General features: G+C 44.7%; 1 non-coding gene across 1 annotated transcript; it reads right to left on the bottom strand.

Moving 5' to 3' along the window:
• Window positions 1-13,798: 13,798 nt before the first annotated feature.
• On the bottom strand, window positions 13,799-13,963 carry LOC130842045 (U1 spliceosomal RNA). The gene has a single exon (XR_009050333.1). It is a non-coding gene; the product is annotated as a U1 spliceosomal RNA (small nuclear RNA).
• Window positions 13,964-18,284: the final 4,321 nt, after the last annotated feature.

The raw sequence follows: 18,284 nt of genomic DNA, 5'->3' as shown, positions 1-18,284 counted from the left end.
AGCTTCGGCCTGGAATCGAAGGAGGTCTCAGCTGCCGCTTTTCCGTGTCTGCCCAATTGCCCTTTCAGTTCCTCCCCAGTGCCCCTCTTCAGGAATCTCCACCCAGCCCAGCTGATCCCCAGCACGCTCTCCTTCCTCCCGGTTTTTAACCCTGGTGCCCCTGTGTCTTGGCACCACTCCATGGAGGGCTGCCCCTCACTAACTCATCTGCCTTGTACATTCCAGGGCACCTGCCAGAGGATAAAGGGACATGCACACGGGTGGGGGGAATCTCTTACTTAAGCTGGGATGTCGGCAATCAGGCTCTGTGCACCACCTGCACGGGCACCGCAACGCGCAGTATTCACGGACCGATCTCAGACGCCTCCACCCTTTCATTTGAGACTGTCGCTTTCTTTTTCCCTTTATTGCCCCACCCCAGGTACCATAATCCAGGTTCAGAACACTGCTTTCGATTCCCTCTGGCCCTGCATCAGACAACCCTCCCTCAAGCCCCAAGCAATATTAATCTGCTTTCTGCCTCCATAAGTTTCTTTTCTGGACATTTCAGATAAATGGAATAAATCAATATGTAGTGCTTTGTGACTGGCGTCTTTCACTTAGCACAATGTTTCTGAGGTTTATCCATGCTCTGGCTTGAGTTTCTTTGCTTTTTATTACTGAGTAGAATTCCACTGTGTAAATATACCACATTTCAGGTGCCATTCACTAGTTGATGCGCATTTCAGTATTTCCTGTTTTTTGATTTTGTGGGTGTTTTTCTTTTGGTTTTGCTATTATAAATAATGCTGCTATAAATACATTGAACAATCTGCACCTATGTTTCATTTCTCTTCAATAGATATAAAGAAGTGGAATTGCTGGGTTTATGGTAAGCTTATGCTTAACTTTTGAGAAACTGTCAAACTGGTTTCCAAAGTGGCTGTATCATTTTTATATTCTGACCAGCAACATCTGAAGGTTCAGTTTCTCCACCTTCTCACAAGCACTTACTATGGTCTATCCTACTTAAACATAGCCATCCTAGTCGGGGAAAAGTGATATCTTGTTGTTTTAATGTGCATTTTCCCAATGGACAATGACATTGAGCACCTTTTCTTAAGATTATGACCCATGTATTTGTCTTCTTGGGGAAAATGTCTATTCAAGTCTTTGGCTGACTTGAAAAATTGTGTCGCATCTTTCTATTGAGTTGAAATAGTTCTCTAGCAACTGTAAATACAATTCCTTCATTGGCAATTTGATATGCATATATTTTCTCCTAGTCTGTGGTTTGTCCTTTCATTTTCTTAATGCTGTCTTTTGAGGCAAAGTTCTCAATTTTCTTGAAAGTTCTCTTCTATATAACACGTTTGCTGTAGTATCTTAGAACTCTTTGCTTAACCTAAATGCACAGTGACTTTTCTCCTATGTGTCCTCTTGAAGTTTTGTTTTCGCTCTTACATTTAGGTCTGTGGTCCATTTTGAGTTAATTGCTGTATGTGGTGTCATTTCAAGCAAAGTGCCCTATGACGGCAAGAGATCTTGGAGGTAAGTTACCTTTAAGAGTTAATCTCCCCCAGGCCAGGACACTGAGATTTCATATTCCTGCACCCTTTATTGAGTGGCTAAGTGCCTAGGGAGAGGTCAAATAAATGGGTTCTGGTGCTCATACACTCCATGTACTTCCCATTCTCTGGGACTGGGAACAAGGTAGCTCTATGAGTCAGAGGACTGTCCTACTCAGAGGAGGCCTTCGTCACAAAATAGACCAAAAGCAGGAGAGGGTTACACAGGAAGGATCAAAGGGATCCAGGTGATCTGGGTTGGGCTTCTAGAAGGTCTCCTACTGGGTGGATGGGAAGGAGGACTTGCACAGCACGAACTCAGTGAACATATACCTGGAGGGATCACAGCAGATGGAACACATTTTGCACTTTCGTAAACATTATTGCCAACATGAAAACAGTGGGGTGTGTGCGTTTGTGTGCATGTATGTTTGTGTTTGTGTATGTGCGTGTGTGTGTTACCTTGGCTATCATAAGGTGTGTGGATCAGGAATCTGGAGTTACTCCGTCTAGGGAAAGGATAGGGGATCAAGAGCCAGATCAAGAGCCATTCTCAGCTCTGAGAGAATCCTAAGCATTGGCTGGCATTTCCCAAGCTCAACCCAGAGACCCTACAATTTGAAGATTCCTGGGTTTGTCATGTGTGGTCAACGGTACACTAGCAGACAGAAGTTGACATGCTGAGTACAGAAATAGACAAAGAAATACAATATTCTGTAGACAGACCACATTCCTTACCGCCCTCACTGTAGTGGTCTCACTGAAAATAGGAATGGGCAATTGAAACGTGGTATGCAACACAGGTTATGGGAACAGGTTGAAAGTGTCGGTTAATAGTATAAATTATTGTGTCCTCAGATTGAATTTGCTGGAAAGTAAAGTGGGGACTCCACTGAAAAATGTTCTAGGTTCTGCAGGAAGAAATGTAACTGAGCATGACCTCATGCGGCCTTCACAGGACAACACCCTCCCCAACACCCATGTCCTCTGTCTGACTCCTGACTATAGAAAAATTTTAGCTGAAGGATAAAGTTAATCAGAAAAATGAGAGAATGCAGAAGCAAAGGAAAATAGTCAAACAAGACAAAATAATAATTAGCCATTAACCAAAGTGAAGGACCTTTAGGTCCTCCTCAAGGGCAATAGGTGATATTCTAAGCCATAGCCTTTGAGCTGTTTTGCAGATACTGAAAACCCCGCCAGGTGATACAAGTTAACTACAAGGTGACCAGACAGTAGCCATGACATAAGCTGCTCCATCCTACACAATTCTGAGAACTCACCTCAAAGGAATGGGAACAAAGCATCTCTGGACCTGAAGATTAACCGTACTTCAAACAATCAAGGTGACACTCATCAGGCCACCGCAGGAACAATTTCAAGTTGACTGTCAGAGCCAACTGTCCTGTTCTGCACAAAGCCCCCTCCCTCAACCTATACACTCGTGAAACTGCCCTTTAAAAGCTCTTGCCCACTGATTGGCAGTTGGGGAATTGGCTTATGGACACAAGTCTGCCTTCTCCTCATGTTGCTGGCCTCCTGAATAAAGCAACCTTCCCTTTCCTACCAACACTTGTCTTTCCAGTAGTGGCTTTTGAGCAGCAAGCAGCTGAACCTGAGTTCATTATCAAATGTGGGGAGGCTACAGGAGAGTGCAATTATACAACTCAGTATAACGCAGATAACAACATCTTCCACGCTTCATGCAGTTTTTCTTTCATTTTTTCTGAGGCCATGGTCTCATGCATAAGTCTAAATACATTTGTACCAAGAAAGTTGATATCAATACAAAACACACAAAATCTACCATTACATTCGGCAGTGCATGTTCCTAATGGTACTGTAGCTGGGTTTATACCAGCAAGTAGCCAAATTGTGGCTAACTTTGAATGCAGCCCCAAGATAGCCATGTGTTTGCTTCTCCTTGGCCCCACCTCTAGGTTAAGCACTACATCTGAGCTGGCTCCATCACTGGGGGAAGATGTAGGTCAAATAGTGCATAATGCAAATGGGGAAAGCATAGCAAAAAGCAGGCATGCTCATAAGTGAGTTAGGATTCCAGAGAGGAGTGTGATCATGCTATTGTGAAGAAAAACATGTCTAGCTCTCTCTCTGAAATATGGCACTGACTAATCAGAGATGCTGGGAGAAACCACTGTACCTTCTCTCAAAGAAAGACAAGTAAATCCCTACTGATGTATAAACTGTGCCTAAAATCTCCACCTAGACAGTTTAGGGATAGAAGGGAAACAGTATTTCTTCTAGTTGCTATCATTTCCTTTCAGTGGGGGATGGCCTGGAAAGAAAGAAAAATATCCTGGTCAACTTCCCTTGTAAATAGTTAGCGAGGACTCTCCTGGCAAATGCATTAATGCTGGTTACTATTGGGAGACTATTTACCTATGGAATACTTTCAGTGGGATGTATCTAGTCTGTGTTGAACTCTTTAGGGGATCAAACCTAGAATCCCGGGATTTAAGTGGACTAGTTCCCTGGAGACTGTCACATTGATTAAGTAAGTGTCAGCATAGGAGATGACCCCAAGAGCTGCATTCTGTGTAACTGATGACCTCATACATCACTTAGAGACCACGTGTGTTGAGGCTGGGCCAGAGCATGTGCTAATGTGGGAAGAAGATCCTTGCAGTCAGTGCTGGTGACCTCAGATGTTCTGTTGCTTTGTTCATCCTTCACAATTAACTTCCTCCTTGAAAATGTGAGTAAAACTCGACACTGGGCAAGATTTACGATTTTTTGTGTTTTTCATGTTATCTCCATTTCAAGTGGATGTGCTCATATACCATTCACTGACCTTTTTAAATATCACAGTTTTAACTATGTTAAAAGTCACTGTTGGCCAAAGTCAAACCAGGCTAATCAGTGTACAAATTGATTGGCAAATCATGGATTAAACATTCAATGGCCTTTATAACCACATATTTTGCTAGAGTGTCTTCCAAAATCACTACTGTTCTTTTGCAGGTACCATGAGCAACTCCAAAATCCCAAGGCCATCTTTGCCTGATACCTTGTGGTCACTGTCATCAACTTCAGTCACTTTATCCTGTACCTTGAAGGTCTCTGCATTATTACATGATTTGAGAGACAGCGATGGTATGTATAGTTTGTTTAAGTGCAGGAAGAGACTCCTGTTTCTCTGTGGATCAATGGAGTTGAATAGCACTGTTTGTTCCAAACAAGCCATCTCAGATTTTTTCATAGACATATTTACACTACCAGCTGTAAAACAGATAGCTAGTGGAAAGTTGCTGTATAACAAAAGGAGATCAACTCCATGGGAGATGCTTTGGAGGGCCAGGACAGGGAGGGTGGGGGGGAGTCGCGGGAGGGAGGGGATATGGGGATATGTGTGTAGATGCAGATGATTCACTTTGGTGCACCTCAGAGATGGGTACAAGAGTGTAAAGCAAATATATTTCAATAAAGAGTTTAAAAAAAAAAGAATTGCGGATTATTCTATTCATGGTAACATTTTTATACAGAACAGATACTACTTTAGTTGAATCATTCAGAAAATGATTTCCATGAGACAAAAACTAAAAAATAAATCATCACTCCGAAAACTAGCTTTCTGCACTGAGCAAGTTCTGCCTAGGGCTCCAGAGGTTTTGAATAAGCTTGGTGCTTAATTGCTTTAATATATGGTCTATGGGGTTTAGGCTATTTTAATAGCACTTCAAATAAATCATTGCAATGTGACTTTAAGCAAGTCACTTAACTTTGATTAGGTTTCAATTGCTGAAGTTTAGGAAGAATTTGGCCAATTATTGTTTTCCTGCCATAGAATGTACTCTTGAGCTTCCTCACACCCTAAATTCACCCCTCAGTTTGCATGGGGGTTGTGATGCAGGTGGAGCCCCAGTGCAGAAAAACAATCTGCTTGCTCCTTCCTTTACTTAGTCATGAATGCTTAGAGGGACAGCTGGACGTTGTGGCCATTGTCACCCTTGTGAAACCACCAGCCTAGCCAATCCCAGCAGAGTTAGAGTGACACACAGATCAGGGGAACTGCCCATGTTCCAGACTCACAAACCATGAATAGGATGTAGATTAGAAGATGACTCTCTTTCCCTGGGTAACCCATGAGCTCGTTTACCTGTTACTTGAATGGTTGATGGTTTGAGCCCAACAGATAGTGTTCTGTGACTGATCCCAGGTGTTTTTGAGCTCTGTTTGTGCTGCACATTCTCTGTGCACTACTTCTCTGATCCTGATCCTCACCCTCTCCCTTTCAATCAGATACAGGAAAATACTGCCCCTACTCCTAAGGTTCACGTTAGTTTCTAAAGGGCTTGGTAAAAAGAATTATTTTTTTTAAGGGTAAAAACAAGTTCTGGAATTCCAAGCTCACTGACAATATAACCTTTCTTCCTGAGGCTGAGTTTTCTGCAGCTGCTCACTCCTGGACAGCTGGTACCGATTCCCTGAAGCCAAATAGCGAGAATACGTCTCTCATTGAACAACTTGGTTTTGGGGGTTCTTTTTTGTTCTTCGTTTGTTGTTTGTTTTTTATTCCTTGTAGCCAGAAAGAACACACTTCAGGGTAAGAAGATGTTAGAAAGAGTCTATTATAAGATTTGGGCTTTGGTTGGGTGATATGGGGGAGGATGGGAGGACGTAGGGGATGTTCCATATTGAGTACTGTTAGCACCGGCAATTTATGATTGAAGTAAGGAAGTAACAGTCATTTTGTTATGAAAAGAAGAGGAGGTTTGGGATTTTGTAGGTTCCACGGTGACCTTGTTTTTGTCTGTGCCTGGAAATGTTTATGAGGTAGACTTGTTTTGCTTGATTTTCAGTCTCAGAATAATCTTGTGTGAGGCTGATATTCTGCATCTGAGATTGTTTACTTCCAACATGAAAACAAATCAGTCAGGCTGTGAGTGTAAGATTAGTTCAGGGCAGCAGACGCTGGCATTTTTTCTTTCTCACTGGAAATCCCTAAAAGAGAGAACAAAAAAAGCAAGCACTCTGGTCCTCAAGCTGTAGATGCAAACCTGACAGGGTATCAGAGTGACTTTAACTAAGAGTTTGGAACTGTTAAAAATATTGTCGGTCGTTGTTTGTTTGAGTCCATGGATGCGCAACCAGCAGGCTACAGTGCCAACTATATCCCCATTATTGCTGGTGTAAGGGTTTTTCTAGTAGCTATTCTTGTAAAAGGAATTTCTCAGCTTAGAAATGGTTTGTACACATGTATCTCATTTTGCTAATCCTGCCCTACTGCCTTGCAAAGAAGCTTTACAAATTCATATTCTCAATCATTTATGAGAAAAGTCTTTTTGCCACTCTGTGTTCAACACTGGATAGCTCTGTACATGCCATTTATTTTGCCAACAATTAACCCCTTATTGAGAGATGTCTTCAAGTGAGTTTACACTCATTGGTTTAACTGACATCCTGGAAAAACTGACACCATTTTGACTTTTCTGTGTTCTCTTCCACTTTATGACTGCTCTGTTCTCTCAGATAAGCTGAGCCAAGTAAAGTGCAAACATATCAATGCTGCTTGGTGGATGCTCTTGCCTGTTGGGTTCACGTATTGTTCGCGATGTTGAGGGTGAGGGATTGATTCACAGAAGAGATATGAGGTTGTGTTAACTTGACTTCCCTTCACAGACAGCCCAGGCTGCTGCCAGTTGGGAACTCACTCATCCTGAGGAGTGAATCTCCATGATTGAGCCTGAGCAAAATAAAAATTAGAAAACAGATATTTAAGTTTACGTTTTCATTTGAATAGGACTTTATTAGATCTTTTCTTCATTTGTAGTCAAAACAAAAGGAGAGACTGCATTCAAAGGACTTTGTTTGGGGAACTTAATAACAGTGGGTGATGTATTGTTCTCCTGGAATTGGTTCCCCTATGCTGGTAACTGATACTTCGCATAAGCTTTGTCTGGAGAGCCCAGGAAAACAAGGATCTGAAAACAGATCTGCCATAGGACACAGAGATATGTGATAAATTCTTGGGTAATATTATGTGGAGTTAAGTGTTGTACCCTCTTTATTCTTTTCGAGGTTGTTTGGTAACATTAATGACACATTCCTCTACCACCAGAAATGCCCTTCATAGTGTCCTTCATGTTACAAGGGCTTGGAAACAGCCACATGAAGGTGAGCACAAGATTTTTACTGTGATTGATTTTTTTTTTTTTGCATACAAGTTTAGCATACAGTTTTTTCTGAAAAGTTAGAAAATCAGGTAAGTAGAGATAAGCATCTGAATTAGTTCCCTATTTCTGCCTATTAACAGGTTACAAAAACAATAGTTTAAAACAATCCATTTTTGTTATCTCAGAATTTGTTGATCAGAAGTTTGGAAAGATGTAGCTGGGTCCTCTGCCCACACAATTGGCCAGTATGTCCTCCCCACCTGAATAGGGCTGATATTGACCACGTCGTGGTGTGACCATCTCCCATGAGGGGCTGCCCTCGTGGTCTCGTGTTCCTCTGGGATCCTCTTTATTGACCTGAATTCTATTCTCCACAATTTCTTGCAGCTCACCTGAAAGAAGGAGGCTTAGGAGAAAGCCTGGAATGTGGAGGCTCAGAACTGATCTCTGCCATGTCCTTCTCCAAGAGGAGAATAAAATAACAGAGGTCTTCATAAAACAGGACCCATATGAGGGCTGAGATCCCCAGAGATTAGAGCAGGGGAGAAAATCGAAAAGACAATGGAGGCACTAAAAGCCCCGAATGAAGAAGTAGGGTCCTCTTTGTGTTCCACCTCAGGTGGGTGCCCTTCCTGGAAAAGAAGACATTTCCCCTTAGCAGAGCACCTTGGGCAATGGACTTGATTTGATTCCACTGGGTCATTCTTGTTGCCACTAGGCTTTTGGGGTCTCCATTCTAAAGTGCTTGTTTAAAGGTGTGCCTTCTTCCTTTCATGAAAATTCTTGGATTTTTTGTGTGAAATGCAGTTTCTTGGGCCTCATCCTCAGAGATGTTTAAGCAGCAGCACAATGACCCTGATGTAGGTGTTCTTTAGCTGTGCAGCTAGGGCCCAGGTATTGGAGCCTGTCAGTCACATGATATCATAGTTACTCATCCAAGGTTAATGCTACTTTCTATATTTTACATTATACGTTCTTCTCCATTATACATGAGAACCATATGCTCAAAGACAGTAATGAAATCACCATGTAAAGCAAACTTGGTACGCAGTGGAGCTGGTATTTGCATCTTGGACTGCTATTCCGAGGGCTGTGCTGTCATTGCTTTAGCACAGTCCTGGGATAGGATCTGACTGGAAATATGGTAGCACTAGAACACATCAGTAAAAGTTAGTTTCTCCTTGTTACCTATATTTATCTGCTTGACAAATATTTACCGAATGTTCTACCTGGCAGGCTCTGGAGCAGGCACTGGGGAGGAGGGGTGAACAAGGCACACAGAGCACCTGCTCTCAGGAAGATGACCTCTAGCACCGGAGCCAGGTGTTTTACAGAGAATCACATATATGTTTTTTAAGGATGACCGTGGTGTATTTCATACACATGTTCCTTGCTCCCATTTTGTCAGCAGGGATTGAAAATTGACTGAGTATAAATAATCAGACTTTATTTTACCAGTAGAAATACTGATGTTTGACACAATGTCCTCTGAATTTCAGCTGTAGGTTCCTGGACAGTGTGTTGTACGCTTTGGACAGCGTAGCCTGTGTCCAAACCTGTGTGATGGTTCTACTGTCACTAAGTTGTTCCCAGGGTTTTGAAAATCTCCTGTTCTCTTTGGGAATCAGTTTCTTTATCAGTAAAAAAAAGTTGTTATTCAAGTCCTCCAAAGTCCCTTTCAGTTCACATTTCTCTGAATGCATAAGAGACTGAGATGCATATTAAATGGGACCTGGGAACTGCAGCCAAGAGCAGACCTTGGTATCTTCTCTGTGTGTCTCATGCAGGAGCCTAAGCCAAGCCCAAACCCTGAAAAGACATAAATGATAGAGGCGATGGAAGAAAGAAAATCAGCAGCTTGGAAGAACGAGAATAACACAAAGAAGGGTAAAGAAATGGTAGAGCAGTTGGCTGCCAGCAGAGATGAAAAGAAGGACAAGCTGAGTTCACAAGAATCAAGGGAAAGTGAAGAGTGCACACAGCATTATCCACGTCCTCAAGGAGCAGCCTGAGCTGAGCAGGGAGGACTGAGAGAGTAACTTACTCCACAGTGAACCTGTGCACCTGCCGAGGAGATCCACAGCATGGATCAGGGTTCGTTTGCACTGCTGGGAGCACCAATTCCAAAAGGAGGAGGAGGAGACCCTGAGGCTCTGTGCTGGACCCTGCTGTTTGCACCCGCAGCTGCCCCCACAGCAGATGCCCCAAGTAAGCGTGAGCGTAGAGGGAGAAAGAATGTTTGGAGAAGGGACGGAGATGTCCATTCTTTCCTTCACCAGTTCTGCACTGAGGTCAGGAGCGGGCAGGGTAAGGGGACCCTTCCATCTGAAGCAGAGGTACTAGTAATATTCTCCCACATTTACACTTGGAAAGACTTTACACCCAGTATTTCTTAAGTATTTGTGAGGGTTTATTTTTCCTCATGCTTTGTGAACAACTTGGAGTTCAGCTATCAGTAAGATTTACCTGAGGACATCAAAGCAGTGGGAAGAAGAATCCAAGTGGATACTTTCAACAAAGTGTGGGGCTCTTCTCAATTAGGGTGTTGTGGCAGACCAGAGGATGGGAGGGGAGGCCAAGGACATCTCTTCCTAATGACAGTGAACCCCTGAGAGGAATCACTGCGGAGAGGTGAGTCTTCCTCAGAGTCACCAGAGGTCTGGATCAAAGGGCGTGGATAATGTAGGGCAGGCACGTCCTTAAGGAAGGGGATTTGCTACATCTTGGGAGAAAGCAGAGTATCTCTGAGAGCACATTTGGGAAGGAATGTAGTTGAAAAGGTGGAAGATTTGCAACCACTTTTATTCAATCAGTGAACAAATGTCACTGAGACCCTACTCGCAGCTTGATTCGGTGCCAGGAGACATGAACACAGAGATGATTAAAAGGGTATTCCAACTTTCCTGGAGCTCTCAGTCCAGCGACCAAAAAGTCATGAGAAGTGTAATGGGGGTGGATTCACTGGAGGAAGTGACCCGTGCTGCCTAGGGATGACCTCAGTGTTTCTCCTGGCCACCTTCTTTCTTTATCAACAGCTGGTGACCAATCCAGGTCCAACAACTGTGGCTCTCAGCCAGATTTCATCCTCTCATGATACAACTAACATCTGCAATCTATGTTGGCTCAAAGTAGCCAACACTGCCAACGTTTCCAGAGGAAACTGCTGATGTCTGTCTCTACTGTCTATGTCCTGGTCAGTAGGAGAAATGAACAGACAAATTGAATAAGTCTTATAGTTTCATCATGTCATAACAATCAGGGACTATCTGTCTTCTCTTACAAAAGGCAATGCCTTCTAGACTTCAAATTCTCTCCCCATTTCAAAGACAATTTAAATATTGGTCATATTCCTAGAATTTTAAAACTTGGTGCTTTACCCTTACATTTCAGATCCAGTAAGCAAAGTAAAGGAGTAAAGCAACTTCCAAGTTTGCAGTGAGAATGTAGTGGGGTCTAGCAGTAAAATCCTGGCTTTCACGTGCCTGATATCTCTTTAGTGCTCTTAGAAACAGAATAATCTAACACTCCTTGAGTCACTCCTCTATCCCATCATGTTGTACAAAATATAATATCTCTGCTCATCTAGATGACTTGGATCCTAAATTAGCTGAGTTCCACGAATGCATTTACAAAGCCCCTGTGGGTAAAGCACTGTGCTAATTCTACTGTGGGATACGAATGAGGGTACACATTCCTTACTGAAGAAAGTGTGAAGATGACTGTTCCCAGCTCAGCCTAGGTATCTCTCTGTAGGTAGAATAACAACAGCAGACACCAATAGGTTCCACCTGCTGATAGGGAAGATGAGGATGAGGTGCAATGACTCAGCTCAGTGTCCTCAACTCAATGAAGTCCACTGGCTTGTTTTCAGTTTCCTCTCCCCTGCCTTGCTTGGAAACTCTCTCCAGGTGGTAAACTGGAGCAAATGTAGGCTCATCTGCTTGTTTCTCATCTCTCAGGATCACTCACTGACCTTTACTGCCTGTTGGCCAGTCTTTTGAAAATCTCTGTCTCATCTATTTTGTCCAGTTTATTGTTGTTGCTTTCTTTTGCTGTTTCAAGTGGGAGAGTAAATCCAGTTTCTGTTAGTGTGTATTCGTGTGGCACCCCCTTTATAAAATCACAGTTGGAAAATATCTATCAAGATCCTGAAAAGAAACTTTTACAAAATAAAAAGCACAGTCACAACCAGGGTAAGACTGTGAACGAAGGAAAACCCTTAAACTTGACTGATAAGGAGCTAATATCCAAATATATAAACAGTTGGTAGGACTCAACATCAACAAACCCCAAACAACCCAATTAACAAATGGGCAGAAAACCTGAGCAGACGTTTTCCCAAAGAGGACATACAGATGGCCAACAGGAAAAAAGCTCAACATCAACTATCATCAGGGAAATGCAAATCAAACTCACAGTGTGATGTCACCTCACACCTATCAGAATGGCTATCATCGAAAAGAACACAAATAACAAACACTGGCCAGGATGGGGAGAAAAGGGAACCTTGACACATGGTTAGTGGGCACAGAATTATCACATAACCCAACAATTCCAGTGCTGGGTATGCATCCAAAAAAACCCCAAAACACTAATTTGAAAAGATACATGCACCCCGGTTTTCATACCAGGGTTATTTAGAATTGTCAAGATAGGGAGGCAATCTATGTGTCCATCAACAGATGAATGGATACAGAATATGAGGTATATGTAGTAAATGGAATACTTCTCAGTCTTAAAAAAATCAATGAAGTTTTGCCATTTGCAACAGTATGGATGGACTTGAAGAGTACTGTGCCAAGTGTAATAAGTCAGACATCACTTATATGTGGAATCCTCAAGAATACCACAAACTAGTGAATAAAACTAAACAGAAACAGACTCACAGACATAGAGAACAAACTAGCGGTTACCAGAGGGGAGCGGGGAGGGGGAGGGGCAACCTAGGGATCGGGATGAAGAGGTACAAACTATTATGAATAAAATAAGCTACAAGGGTATATTATTCAACACCGGGAAGATACTCAATATGTTATAATACATATAAATGGAATATAACCTTTAAGTTGTGAATCACTATATTGTACATGTGTAAATTATATAATAATGTATATCAACTCTACGACCAAAAACAAAAAGTGTATTTTAAAAGCACCATACCCGTTTTAAGGACAATGCTGGCCTGACTCTATGTTGGGGATTGCAAACCCCATAGCCCCTTGGCCAAAGGCTGAGGGAATGTTCCCTTGAGGTCTGTGGTGAAAACCAGTCCTTTGTGAGTGGAGATGCCTCTTGAAAAGCATGTCACCCTTGATTATTCCTATTCTCCAAAAGGTCCTTCAAAGGAAGGGTGAACGTGACTACAAAGTGGCCCAATGGAAAGTTCCAGCTTTGGGGTTTCCGTGGAGTATCTCTTAGGAAACACTGCTTTCAGGCTGACTTATGTTCCCTGAGGAACCAGGGAGAGACACCAAACATTTCAAATTGGTGGGCTACAACCCAGGCACTGAACGAGGGGCAGAGATTCCCAGACCCTCTCTCAGGAACCTCATCGGTTGCTCCAAAAGAGACCCCACAAAGTCCTCCACTCACAGGATCTTCCTCCTCTTGGTGGTATAAAATGACCCTGTGCCTTATTTGCTAAGCAGGGGACACAGCGCTAGATACTACTGTTTCTTGGGTGTATTGCCATGCCAGTTATACAAAAGAAAAGAAAGACGGGAAAGCTAGGTGAGGTATTAGAAATATCTGTCCTCCCGGGGCTGCAAGAGGCAGTCACCTGGCCACACAGGTCTCCCTGAGTTTAAGACCTCTGGTGGTGGTTCTGCAGTAAAGGAATAAGCTGGTCCACTTTCTTTCCAGCAGAAAATGGGGAATGGGACTGGTCTGAAATAAAGTGTTCTTCATTGGCTGATTAGGGCCTTAATCCTCATCAACTATGACGGTTGTCAATTCAGTCTGGCCCTGGAAAGGAATACAGCATTTTTCCCCAAAACAAACTTAGAAGGGGAGTAGGAAGGTTTATCTTCCAGGAAAATGTATCTAGGAAATGCTCCCCAAGAATTTGCCCAAACTACTGAATATATTTACAGTGGTCTGTTATTAACCATTACCTGTCAGGAGAGTGTGCAAACACTGTCCCCCATTACCACAAATTGTGCAGTCGAGTTTCCTAAATTTGGAGAAATCAAAGGGCTCAGTACATCCGGAGTGCAATGGATAAGCCTTTTTTTTTTTTGGAAAACCATCTTCCTGATCATGGGATCTCCCCGGTGCCTGTACCACAACAAAGCAAGATACCAATAATAGAAGAAATTGTGTGAGAGAGAACAGAGCATATGTGAGAAGTCTCTATCTGCTCAATTTGTCTGTAAACCTAAAACTGTTCTAACAAGTAATGTTATAAATTTTTAAAAAAATGTAATGATGCAACACCCTCAAATCAAAGTGTTGCTGACATCCTATAACTGCATAGTTAATACTAGCCCTTGAGGTGCACCAACCTGGAGTCTGACCAGGCCTATGCCATCAGCCTCTGCAGCCTGGCAGTTCCCCTGGAATCTGGCTGTGGAAACATGTAGGTCAAGGTGGCCGCAGAGCTCCATATGGTGCAGAGAGAACACTGGAATGTGGTGACGGCGGGGAGAAACCATCGGAGGGCCGAGGTCGGTGAAGATCCAGGACGACTCAGATTCAGCAGCTGCCCCACCCGCGGCCACAGAGCAAAGGACAGGGAGGACAGGAACTGAGAGCTACCGGATGAGGTCGCTGCCTGAAAGATAAAAGCAGCTCACGAGGCTTTGGTCAATTTTGAGAATGGGAAGCAGGAAAATGAGTTGAAGTACGACTCGAATGTTCCGTGGTGGCTTGAACCACCAGTCTTCCAGGTAACAGCACGCTCACATACTGTACTCACAGAGCCGCATTACACACTCTTCTGCTGTTGCCACGGGGTGAGAACGTGCCCCCCAACCCCTCCCTCCGGTTCTGAAAACACACTCAGACTGGCCACTCAGGACACGCTGTTCTCACATGGGGCACATGAGGGCCTTGATACCAGGGAGTGGGCCAGGCCGCCTGCGCCTCGCCGCCTCGCGAGCCTCCGCTCAGGTGACAGGGGACCGCCACAGCCTCTGGGGCTGCAGCCCGCCCTGTGCCCCTCTTCCCTGCGCGTCCCCCTCCGCCGAATGCGAGGCTGGGACAGGCTTTCAAAAGTGGCCGACGTTCAAAACTTTAAAACTGGCCGCTGAGCCATATAAACGTCCGGAGGCTGGAAACGTCGACGGGGAGCCCGTGGGCCGCGCTGAGCTCCGCTCCCAGGACCCAGCGGCCGCCTCAGTCTCGGGGACGCGGGTGGGCGGAGAGGGGGTGAACCCGGAAAGCGGAGGAGGAGCACGAAGGGGAGGCAGGAAAGAGCCCAGAAGAAACACTGTCAGCTGCTCACACCCGACCTCACCCCTCAGGGCGCCAGCGGCCTGGGTGCTCGCGGTGCGACGGGTGGGGCCGCGGCCGCTTCGGCTCCCATCCGGTTCCCAACAGAGAGAGGACGCGCCGTCCCCCGACGAAGCCGGCAGCGCCCCGCGCGTCTACCCTTGCACCTGGGTCCCAGGGAGGGGACACCCCACGACGTGCCTAGCCCTGTCCTGAGGATGTTCAGAGCTCCCAGGGCAGCGGCGAGAGGACAACTGCAAAGAAGGGGAAAGGAAGTTTGGGGGTTTTTTGGCGTTTGGGTTTTTTTTCTGGCGGGAATTTTACCTCAGGGCAGAAAACTCTAGAAATGCCGGCAGAGCAGGCGCATTTGGGGGAGGCCGCCAAGCCCTCCCCTGTCGCTCCTCCCGAATGGACTTCGTGTCTTTCCACGACGTACAAACCTGAGGGCAGGCGAGTCAGGCGCCTCCTGGCGTCGCGGAGGAAGCGGGCTCGGGGCGGGGGGACGAGAGCGCCCGGCGGGAGGCGGGTGCTGGGCCCGCGGGGCTGCGCGCGGCCTGGCTCCGCGGCGGGAGGGGCGGGCCTGCGGCGGTTCCATGCAGTAATGGTGAGCACTCCGGACTCTGAATCCAGCGATCCGAGTTCGAGTCTCGGTGGGACCTTTCCCTTTAGGCCGCGCCGGCGTCTTTTACTCCCGCAGCCAGAACTCAGTCTCCTGCCGAAGCCCGCGTTCCTCCGGCTCCTGTTCCTGCCACCGCAGGCACCTGGCAGCCGCGTCCCTGACCTCTGCCGGCTCCTTCTCAAGAAAACCGGCTTCTCCGACCTGCGCGGTCCACATGGGCAGGTGGCGCGCAGGTGGGGGACGAGCCCGGGCTGTCCCCGCTGGCCCCGGGCGGTCAGCCCGTCTCTGGCCATCGGAGGCCCGGCCCCGCCGCCAAGCGGCGCAGCGACCGAGCCAGTGCCACCCCGCCGTCGGGGCCCCCTGGGTCTCGGGGGTAAAAGGCAGAGGCTGCGCCGCCTGAGTCCTGCCCCGCGAGGGGGCGTCACACCGCAGGCGTAACTGCGCGCTTGTCCCTGTGAGTCAGGGGTCGCTGTGGGGGGCTGTGATGTCGCTGGTCAGACAGGGTGACAGCCTCTTATGGTTCCAGACGCGAATGGGTAGTGCTGTATTTAGGTGCCTATTCTATTCTGAAGTTTGATCCTATTCTACTGTGTTCCGATTTTATTCAGAATTTCTAGCTCCTAAGTCTCCATTGGACACGAAAAGCCGCTGTTAGGCTGAGATTTCAATCTTGACCCCAGGAAGTCCCGTGCTTTCATCCCAAGCTCAGCCAGAAAGAGGAGAAAGGCCAAGGATTCCAGTGTCTGGGGAGACCAGGGCTCCCTGACCCCTCTCCACCCAGGCCTTTGAGACACTTGCAGAGCTTCTCATCAAGGCTAGCCTGTAGCGAATATACTTTGTTTGGTTAGATTTGGGTGGAAACCAGATTTATTTTTTTATCATTATAAACTTAAATTCCTTTTTCAAATGTTGCCTCTGGATATGGAAAACACAATGTAACAAATAAACCTTTTGTGCAAGGCCTTCTGTGGAACAGCCACATGGATAAGAACTAGCCGAAGAGAGTATAAAACATAATAATTTATGTGTACCCCAGAACAGTGACAAAATTTTAAAACCTGCTTTCGTCAATTGTGTTATGATTGGCATTGTTGGGTATTTCTTTATTCTTTTGTCAATATAGTGTGGGGAAAAGCAAAGGAGGCGGTATAAGATATTGTATTTCTATTACTCCCAGTGCCCTTAAAAACAAAACTAGTGGTATTAGAGAAAAGAGTCTCAGCTGAAAGACAGACATTCAATCAAAGCCTGTAGTTCTGAGTTTGAATTATGAATGTGAATATATGTGAATGCATGAACACATACAAATATGAGTATGTATTTGCTAGCTCTGTCCACTGCAAAGGTCTAGAATTCAACCACTTCCATTGAGTGTCTTTAGGTTACACAATTTGATTTGGGAATAATGTTTTTCACAGAAAGGAATCAGAGATTTTGAGAGATATGACTGAGTCCCAGTCAGGGGCAGATGAGACAGAAGCACCTTGTCATAGTGATATCTACAAAGGTCTCAAAGACTATTAAAATCTTATGAAAAGGAGAAAGGAGCCAGCTTAAAGGCACATTCACTGCTGAAAGAGAGGATCATTGGAGTATCAGTAAGGACTCTATTGCAATGAATTGAAATACTTCAATGTGTTTGAAACTTTGATTTCATATTAGCACAGGGGGAAAAAAAAGAAATAAAAGAAACTAGTTGGTGACCATGGAGGATGCTTGGGGAATTGCTCATTAAGCTGCAGTTTTCTTTACAGAGGGAACCACTAGGTAACTAAACAGTATTTAGTACTAAGGGGAAGTTTTTTTTTATGCAAGTGTACCAGCTAAATAACACATGGCCATGGAATATCACCATTTTGCTCCACATAACTAGTTCACGGATCTAGGCCTTGAACTCCAAGGGCTGCTAACATTATTTGAGGAAACACACAGGAGTTGATGTGCCTCCTGATCAGAGAGCACACACCACTTCTGAGGTGCCCTTGCCAGGATACCAAACACAATCTCCTCTGCCTCTGTATCTACTGTGTCCAAAATAGGGGCCACTAGACACATATGACTATTGAATACCTAGAATGTGGCTAGGACGACTAAGGAACTGGATTTTAATTATATTTAATTTATAATTCATGTGAATGTAAACTTAAAAGCTGAAGATATGCACAACATTTTTCTATTAAACACAACTTTAAAGCTTTGGTAGAATTATGTTTCCCTTAATGTGCAGCATTAATTAGCTGTGTAGAAGATAATATTTGTATTATTGTGTGCTTATACTTTTCAGTTTTCAATGTGGTTACTCGGAAAATTGAAATTACATATGTGGTTTGCAATTTCATTATATTCCAGCACTGCTTTAGATTCTACCACCAAAAAGAAAGTATGGAGGACGGAAGAATTTATTAAAGTACACCCAGTTATACAATTTACATTGTGGGAATGCTACAGAACAAACAACTCCATTTCTTCAACAAATGAATGATTTAAGAAAGGAAAAGAAAAGGACAGCAAGAGACCAAGAGAGCTAGAGCAAGAGTGAGAGGGAAGGAAGCA

The sequence above is a fragment of the Hippopotamus amphibius genome, chromosome 1 (assembly GCF_030028045.1).
Source record: "Hippopotamus amphibius kiboko isolate mHipAmp2 chromosome 1, mHipAmp2.hap2, whole genome shotgun sequence".
Classification (NCBI taxonomy): Eukaryota; Metazoa; Chordata; class Mammalia; order Artiodactyla; family Hippopotamidae; genus Hippopotamus; species Hippopotamus amphibius.
Note: the sequence above shows the minus strand (reverse complement) of the source record. Positions and strands in the feature narration are given on the sequence as shown.